The sequence below is a fragment of the Ochotona princeps genome, chromosome 11 (assembly GCF_030435755.1).
Source record: "Ochotona princeps isolate mOchPri1 chromosome 11, mOchPri1.hap1, whole genome shotgun sequence".
In the NCBI taxonomy this organism is placed as follows: Eukaryota; Metazoa; Chordata; class Mammalia; order Lagomorpha; family Ochotonidae; genus Ochotona; species Ochotona princeps.
In genome coordinates, this window is record NC_080842.1 from 57,527,220 (window position 1) to 57,536,561 (window position 9,342).

A 9,342-nucleotide genomic window follows, 5' to 3' on the forward strand; every position below is an offset into this window, starting at 1 on the left:
GTTCACTGCCCCCGTGGCCTTCTCTTGCCAACTGTTTACAGAGTGCGGTCTGTGAAGTTCACAAGGGTTGTGTGAGATGGTCAGCTCTCAACACATAATGGTATGTGTTGGAATGCTGGTGATTTTGAATGAAACTCAAGAACATGACACAAGCTGCCCTTGTTTAAAAAAAAAAGCAAGAAAATTATCATTGCAGTTCCTTAGGTTAGTCAGCTAGCCTTTACTTAATACATTCCTAGATTCTTTAGGAAAATAGCCCTGCTCCAGCATCTACTTCTACTAATACTAGTCAAACAGACCATTGCCTACAGAAAGTCTGCATTGATTCATTTTCTATTACCATAAAAAAACAGTTGAGGCAAGTACATTAATGTGTACTAGTGAGTTTTCATCATTACCATGAAAACCTAAGGCAACTAGCCTTATAAAGAAGAAAGCTTTATTTTGATCACAGTTTTGGAGCTTCAAGCCTAAGCTTGGGTGATCCCATTCATCTGGCCTCTGGGTCAGGATGTCAGAGACAACAGCAGCAACGCATGTGGGAGTGAATAGTCATATCTCAAGCCAGGAATAGAGAGAGTGGACCCAAACTCAGGCTTTTGTAGCAACTGTGCTCAAGAACTGTCCTCCCAGAGCATACTGACAATGTCCAAAGGGCCATCAATTACATCCCAGCCCCTGAAGGTCCTGCAGCTTCCCCAAAATGCCACCCTGATGACCAAACCATCCTCGCATGAGTTTTTAGGGGAGATTGGATATGCAAACTAATATTCAAACTATAGCCAATGGGGACTTCATAAAGAAGAAATGTGTGTTTAGCTCAGTTTGGGAAGCTGAAAGTCTAAGATGAGGTTCCTGGTTGCATTGAGGAGCTTGTGGCAGATGGCCTCAAAGTGATGGCAGAACCTGTGGCAGCAAATATGGCCAGCAATGAAGACAGAGTGTGGGGAAGGAGCTGGTCTTGTTTTGTAATAACCTACCCTCTCGGGCACTGTTAATTCCTTCTGAGGCAAACACCCCATACTGCCAAAGACCTTAGCATCCTCCACTAGAACTAACCTCTTACTAAAGTTCTACCCTCTGATACCATTGCACACCAGGGTCAAGTTTCCAAGACATGAGCCCTTGTTGGACAAGCTGTATCTAAACTGTAGCATTATGTCCCAGCTCCGCAGATTTATGTCCTTCTTATAACACAAAGTGAATTCATTCCATGCCAGTGGTCCCTTGTCATAACAAGTCCATGTCTAGAGTCTCCTCTATGACTCAGGGCCACTTTCATTTATAAGTCTACAAAACTAAAAAATAAATGATATACTTTAAAGATAAAATGACAGGGTAAGTTCCAGGTTAAATAGTCCTAGATATATGTTTAAAAAAGTGGGGGTGGGGTGAGGTAGTGGTGGTCACAGGCCCTCAAAAAGATTGAAATCTAGCAGACATTATATACATTTTTAAGAGTCACAAAGGAAGAGACAGATAAGGCTGGTTCATTCTTGCAATAGCCTTAATGATCAGAGCTAGGCCAGGCTGAACTTAGGAGCAATGAGCTTCATCTGGGTCTCCCATATGAGTGTCAGGGATCCAGTTACTTGGGTAATCTGCTGCTGCTTTTCCTAGTGTGGAAAAGATGGAGTTGGATCAGAAGTAGAACAGCCAGGAGATGAACAAACATTCAATATGAAATGCAGGTGTCACAGGCAACGGCTTTTCCTATTTCATAATGCCAGCCCTGATATTCAACCTGAAAACCCCAAGTCTAAGATCCTATGTACACTGTGGTAAGGGTGGCACTCCAAGACTTAAGGCAACCTCGCCCTTATAAATTTTCTGGCCCCAGCCAGTATGCCTGTTGTTTTATACACTGATGTCTGCTGTTTTCCCAGGTGGGTGTTCTGTGCTGGTTGCTCCAATTTTCTGTGCTGTTAGTTGTGGCTCCACTTTCATAACCTTGTAGACCTTGCCTCACTGGGAGCTCTTCTATGGTAGTTCTACTGCTGCAGCAGATTTCTGCCTGGTTATGACATCTCAGTTGGAGCTCTATTTGGCCCAGCTGCAAAATCAGAATCAATGGCTTAAGTAGCCCAATGGCTCAAGTCCTCGCCTGGCATGTGCCAGGATCTCATATGAGTGCTGGTTTGTATCCTAATGGCTCCACTTCCCTTCTAGCTCCCTGCTTGTCGCCTTGGAAAGCAATTGAAGACAGCTCAAAGTCTTGGGACCCTGCACCCACATGAGAGACCCTAAAGTGGCTCCTGGCTCCTAGCTTCAGACCAGCTCAACTCTGGCCATTGTGGCCACTTGGGGAGTGCACCAGCAGACAGAAAATCTTCCTCTCTATTTCTCCTCCCTTCTGTATGTCTGATTTTTCCAATAAAAATAAACAAATCCTAAAAAAAAAAAAAAGAAAGAAATGACACCTGCATCCTACCTTGGAGGAACCTGGGTGTGATTCTTAACTCTAAAAAAAAAAAAAAAGAAAAGAAAAATCAGAATCAATATTACCAAGAAGCTGAGACCTTTTGCTATCTGCATGGTGGTTCCTGGGTCTGTTTGAGCCATGACTACAGTAGCTGTGGAGTGGGTTTCAGTTTCAAATCCCAGAGAAGAATCTTAACGTGGCCATGAAAAATGAGCTCTTACGGAATACCCCAGTTTCTTTTCCTGAAATTTTTCTGCCTTTCTACTCAAGCCTATGATGGTAGGGGTGGCCTACAAGATTTCTCAGATGCCTCAAGTCTGTTTCTTATTGTCCCGACAGTTAGTATCTGTGGTAATCTGCAGCAAGTAGCCACACATCTGCAATTGCTTATACTTTTTAAAGAAACTTTCAAAAAATCATTTTGAGAAAGAGAGAGAGAATTTTGTTTGTTGATTCACTATCCAAATGCTCCCAAAAGCTAGAGTTAGACCAGTCTGAAGCCGAAAGCCTGGAATGCCATCTGGGTCTCCCACATAGAACTCAACTCCTTTAGCAGTCATCTCTTGCCGCTCACAGTACATGTTCTTTCCCTGGTCAGACTTCAAATATTCCAAAACTTTCTGTTTTGTTTCCTTTTGCTTTCCTAATCTCATTATGAACCTCATGAAAAGCAGCCAGCAATAGCCACATCGCAGGCTACATTCTCTACTGTTAAGAAATTCCATCGACCAAACACCCTAGGTCAGTGCTCTCAGATTTGGCCTTTCACAAAGCTCTAGGTCATGGACACAGTCCAGGCTTAGCTGCTTCATAACAGAGATGGACTTTACTCCAATTCTAAATAGGATACTCTTTTCCCTCTAGTTTCTATTCTTGGTCTCCTGGACTTTGAGCCCTTAGCAGAATCCGTTATACTCCCTTTTGACAAGTTTAGACTTTTTCCAGTTGATTTGTCAGAACTCTTCCAACCTATGTTCCTAAATTCCAAAGTTTCTTCCACATTTTCAGGTGTAATTATAGCAATGACCTTTCTCCTCAGTCCTAATTTTCTGTAATAGTCAAATTCCATTGCTCTAATGGAATAGCTGAGTCTAGATTCTCTATAATGAAAAGAAGTTGGGGAAACATTGAGGCCTCTTGAAGTGTTAGTGCTTTGCTCTTAATTTATCTGCTAATTTTGTGCATGATGGCCCTCTCCCCCCCCCAAAAAAAACACCAAACTTCCTTGATTTGTACACTCAGTTGCATATCTTGGCATGTAAGTCTCACTTTAATAAAATGATCTCTTAAAAAGACACACACATACGAGAGGTTATAAGAACTCTGAGGATCTTTTCAGCTCTTACCACACCAAAAAAATGTATTCTCAAAATCCTAACATACTCAGGGAGACCCTCCCCACCCACCCAATACAAAGAAAAAAGAAAAATACAAGAGGCTCATGAACTCACAGCTTCGAAGGCTGTAAGTCCAAGATTGGATAGTCCTCCTATTTTGGCCTTTGCAAAAGTCTCATTGTTGAAATGACCATCATGGTGCGAGCATCTGTGAGAGCAATCACATGGTGAGACAGGAAGCCCAAGAGAAGGAAGGAGCCAGTTCTGTTTTTTCCTGATGGTTAATTCTCTTGGGAAGTATTGAGGGTCCTGCTGAATTCCTTCTGAGGGCAGTGCCCTAGTGAACGAACCACCATCCACTAGGTTTCACTTCCCAAAGGTTCCACTGCCTTACACCATTGGCACACTGAGGACTAAAGCTACCAGAATGTGACCCTTTGGGAGACAAACCATGTCCATCACCAGCAATAGCCAAACTTGCAAGTCAGTAAGGCAGCTTTTATGCATATGTCAACAACCAGGCTCCTTCCAGACGGAGATATAGGTGGTAGGGAGAGTTACGCTAGTGGATATGCTGGATGGAGGGAGAGAAGAGCTTTGTGGTTAGCAGAGGAAATGGACAGGAAAGAAGCAAGAGCATGCAAACATAGGCCAGTTTTACTGTCTTTCCTCGTTAATCAACCATTCTTTGGCTAGGGAAAATATAGGTTCTGTCCTCACTAAATCACCAAAGCTAGTATCTGCAAATACAGTATATTATTCTTGAGTATTTATTTTCCTTTACACCTTACAGACCCATTTTCATGAAACAACTGAAATCTGAAATGCTTGTACGGCACAGAAGAGTTTTGGTCTTCCTGCTGCCTATCTCCTGGCTATTTCTCTACTTTCTTAGTAAGCCAGACCATCTTTTGCCTCTAACACATTGTTTTTCTTTCCTTCCCCACCCCCCACACACATTCATTATTGTAGATTTGGCTTCTCTGTTCTTGCCCTTAATGATCTCATACAATATCATGTTTTTTCTTTATTCTACACAAACGCAAATCATGTTATGTAGACTCAACCTCTTTATCAAGTTATAGAACCAATGTCAATGAGCAGTGGGTAGTGGAAAGAACTACGAAGTTGGAATTTAAATCAAATGAGATCACACATGTGAAAATCCCAACTGCTCTCTCTGTGCCAATTGTTGTTTTATGCTTTCCATAGCTTCCAAGTCATTTCATTCTGTTTTCCTGGCCTTCGCTGATAGTCCCACTTTTTAGTTAAACAGGGGGTAATGGAGGTGCCATTTTGTTTTCTTCTCACATTCATATAATCCAACCAAACACCATATAAATAGTGTATTTCTTTTCAAATTTTTAAGGTTTTACTTATTTTTTTAATGTATTTTTATTTTGAATTTTGAATTATGTGGTACAATTTCATATAGGCTGGGATCCGCCCCCCCAAACTCCCACCCCTCATCAGATTACTCCCATTTTGTTACAGTAGTATAGACCTTCATAAGGAATCATAATTCTATCAGTCTCTTATTTAAGTGTGGTTTTACTTATTTGTAAAGAAGAGGAAAATAGAGAAGTGTCTTCTATCCATTGGTTTATCACTTGAGTAGTTACAGTAATCCGAGCTGTTCCAAGCCAAAACTGCAAGCCAGAAACTCAATTCAAGTCTCCCTCATTGGTGGTCATGACCTAATATCAGCAATCACTTGCTACATCCCAGGGTGCACATTAGCAGGAAACTGAAATCAGGAATAGAGCCTAGAACTTAAACTAGATGCTCTGACATGGAACATAGGCGTCTCAGACAGTCTCAGTCAGAGTGGCAAATGATCACCCTCTATATACTGTCTTTCTGAGTCTTTTGCATTCTTTCCCTCTTTCCAACATACAGTACATCTCATGAAGCAGAATGATTGCTTTGTTCCAGGCTCCTGTTTCAGCACATGATTCAAGGCCTCGGTGAATCTCCATTTTTTACCAAAATCAGAACAAACTCTCCCACCCAGTATGTGCGAAAGAGACCCTTTATGCCTGTGTGGATGTTTTTTAACATCTCATTCTCCTGTTCAATCACGTTGTCCCAGATAACAGGTGGTCTCTTATTCTTGAAAAAAACCCCTCCAAGTTCTAGCCCCATGGGATTTGCTCACATCAGCCTCCTCTGCAAAATGCCTTTCTCCTGTATCTCCCACCTTATGTTTAAGGATGTATTGTCTGGGACTAGCTGGAGGTAAAAGTTCCATCTGCTGTCAACCAAGAAAGACTGGGGGTGAACAGCACTTGTTGCATAAAGCCATGTCAATAATAATATCTGAGCCTCAGAAAATAGTCAACTTCTTTCCCTTTGCTTGTTTGAAACTCAGGTCTGAAAAGGAGATGAGGTATCAAACTTAAGGTTTTCCTGGTTACTCCACAAGTCTTCTGTTTTGAAATAAAGGAAGGGGAATAAAACAAAGAAGGAAGGTGATCATAAAAGAATTATTGAGAAGAAAAAAGAACACCTAAGAAACAAAATAAATAAGCATGGGCATGTCATGATCTGCACTCTGAATAAAGGGCTCCCTGGATGTCTCTAGATTTAGTATAAGCAACTTTTCAGAGATAAAAATCTTATCAGTCACAAGAAACCCATGAACTACGTTATCAAATAGAACTGCCACACAACCTGTGAACACAATTGCTGGACAAGACCTTTACAATTCTGCTTCTGCTTGCTAAATGACCCCTCACAAAAAGCATCCAAATATCCATAGCCCAAACACACGTCACTTCTGTCAGCTAGAGATCCCTGGGTCAGCCCTAAAAAGAAAAATAACGAACATATTCAAGCAACTACTATTATTTAATACACAATGGGTCTTAATCTTTGTTAATTTATAAGTAACCTTAAACAACTTGAATAAAATGCAGCATACTGCACCTGTGTAAAAGTGATTGTGTTTTAAGTATGAGTTAAATATGACAAGTACAGTGAGCCTGAACTGGAAAACTGAATTCTAAATAAATTCCTAGGGAATCTCACAGTGGAAGCCAATGGAAATGATTCTCTACATACAGTATGATCATTAACAGACTAGTGACTCTTATTTGGGGTGATAAGGCAAAAATAGTAAAACCAAACTTCTATAAAAAGTTACACATTCTTGGGCCTGGCATGGTAACCTTGTGGCTAAAGTCCTCACCTTGCACGCGCCAGGATCCCATATTGGCACTGGTTCATGTCCCGGCAGTACTGCGTCCCATCCATCTCCCTGCTTGTGCCCTGGGAAAACAGTGAAGCACAGCCCAAAACCTTGGGACCCACACATGCATGGAAGACCTGGAAGAAGCTGCAGGCTCCTGGCTTCGGATGAGCTCAGCTCTGGCCGTTGTGGCCACTTGGGGAGTGAAATCAGCGGACAAAAGATATTTCTGTTTGCCTCTGCTTCTCTCTGTGTATCTGACTTGCCAGTAGAAATAAATAAATCTTTATTAAAAAAAGTCACACGTTCTCTTCCTAAGGGACAGCTATCACACACAGAGAAACAAGGGAAAAGGTGAACACTCCATTGCACACCAAGAATATTAAGGAATCTGGTCTCAGAATGATCTAGTCTTCTTATTCCTCTCCATCAATTTCAGCATCTCGTTTCCTCTTCTTCTCTTGAAGACATTCTTCTTCCTCCTCTTCCTCTTCTTCTCCTTCTTCAACATAGTTATCATCTTCTTCATCCTAGATCTCTTCTTTCATTAAGTAGGAGAGGCCCACTTTTCCCTCTGCTGCTTCTGAGCCTACTTCATCTTCATCCTCATCCTACTCTTCTTCCTCCTCCTCCTCAAATCCTTCAGGGGGACCAGCTTCATCGTCTTCCTCATCATCTTCTTCATCATCATCCTCATTGTCATCCTCTTCTGAGTCTGGGCCTCATTATCCTCCTGATCAAACCCATCCAAGTATTTGATTTGCTGCAGCAATTCAAAAATACTTCCTCTGTAATCTTCCTGATTTGTGATCTCACAGTTAAATAAGTCCAGACTTTTCAAATTTTTAAGATTTTGCAGAGCTTCAACTGTACTGAGATATTTGATTTCTCTTTCCACTCAAACTGAGGTAGGTCAGATTTGGATATTTCTCTGTCAGCACCTCCAGGATTTTGGAAATTATATTGTTGCTGAGTTCCAACTTCCAAAGTTTATTTAAGCTGGGCAGCTGAGTCAATGAACTGAATTCCACATTAGCCATACTGAGAAACTCCAGTTCTTTAAAGGTGTCATTCAGTCCTTCAATTTCTCTATTGACACACAGGCAGTTATCAAGGACCAGCTCTGTCACCTCCTCCAGGGCTCAGTTCCTTAATTCCAGGTTAATCCTCTTCTTCATGTCTGAGTCCTCTTCCTGCTCTTCTGCCGTTACCCTCCTCCCTTCCCCTTTATTGCCCTTCCCACTACCCCCCAAGCCTAAAAATTTTAAAAATTTGGAAATGAATAAAAATAAATGCAAATATAAATGGCTATTATCACCAGCTAGGTGTGAAAGAGAAAGAAAAGCATAGCAAATGAAGTCCTAGGAGTTGGGACTCTAACTCAGCTGCCGCCACCTCCTTGGCCACACACCTGCACAAACACACACACACGTACACATACACAAACACAAACAGAACCGCAGTTCCTTTCCCTTCAATGACTGGTCAGAGACACCACAGTTTCCTTATGTACTTGTTTTTCAATGGTTGAGTAGTATTCCATAGGGTGGATGTACCAGTGTCTTTATGTATTGTTTTTTTCAATAGGCATCTAAGTTGTTTTCATGTTTTTGCCCTTGTAGATTGTATTGCTGTAAACATAGGATTACAGGTCACTTTCTCACATGCAGGTTTAATTTCTTTTGCATGTATTCCTAGAAATGGGAGAGCTGGATCATACAGCAGTTTTATTTTTAGCTTTTTTTTTTTTAAACACTGTTCATACTGACTTCCGTAGTGGTTGTGCTAGCCTACACTCCAACAGTGAAAGAGGTGTCTTTCTTCCCACATCCATGCCAGGAGGTGTTATTAGTAGAGTTCTGAATGTAGGCCAGTCTCATTGGAGTTAGGTGAAATCTCAATATAGTTTTTATTTGTATTTCTCTGCTAGCTAGGGAGCCTGAACATTTTTTCACCTATTTATTAGCCATTTGAATTTGTTCTTTTGAAAAATGCCCGTTCATTTACTTTGACCATCTCTTCACAGGGTTGTTTGTTTTGCTCTTGTTGAATTCCTCAAGCTCTTTATAAATCCTGGATACTAGACCCCTATCGGCTGCATAGTGTGCAAAGTTTTTTCTCCCATTCTGTTGGTTGTTTCTTTATTTGGTTGATAATTTCCTGGTTATTCTACGTATGTCTGAGGTATGTCTGCTGTTATCTCTCTCACACACACACACACACACACACACTTTGCTTCAGTACACAAAATGGCACCCAGTGTGCCACTGGTCTGAGTCTGGGCCATGAAATCCACTCTGTTTCTATACCCAACTGCTTGGGCTTTGCTGCTCTGCTTTGGTCAGATTAAACAGAGCATCAGGATGGGCAGCTCTATGGATAGATTCTCCTCT

At 41.4% G+C, this 9,342-nt stretch overlaps 1 pseudogene; it reads right to left on the reverse strand.

Moving 5' to 3' along the window:
• Positions 1 to 7,356: 7,356 nt before the first annotated feature.
• Positions 7,357 to 8,091, reverse strand: LOC101525008 (acidic leucine-rich nuclear phosphoprotein 32 family member E-like; annotated as a pseudogene).
• Between the last annotated feature and the right edge of the window lie 1,251 nt (positions 8,092 to 9,342).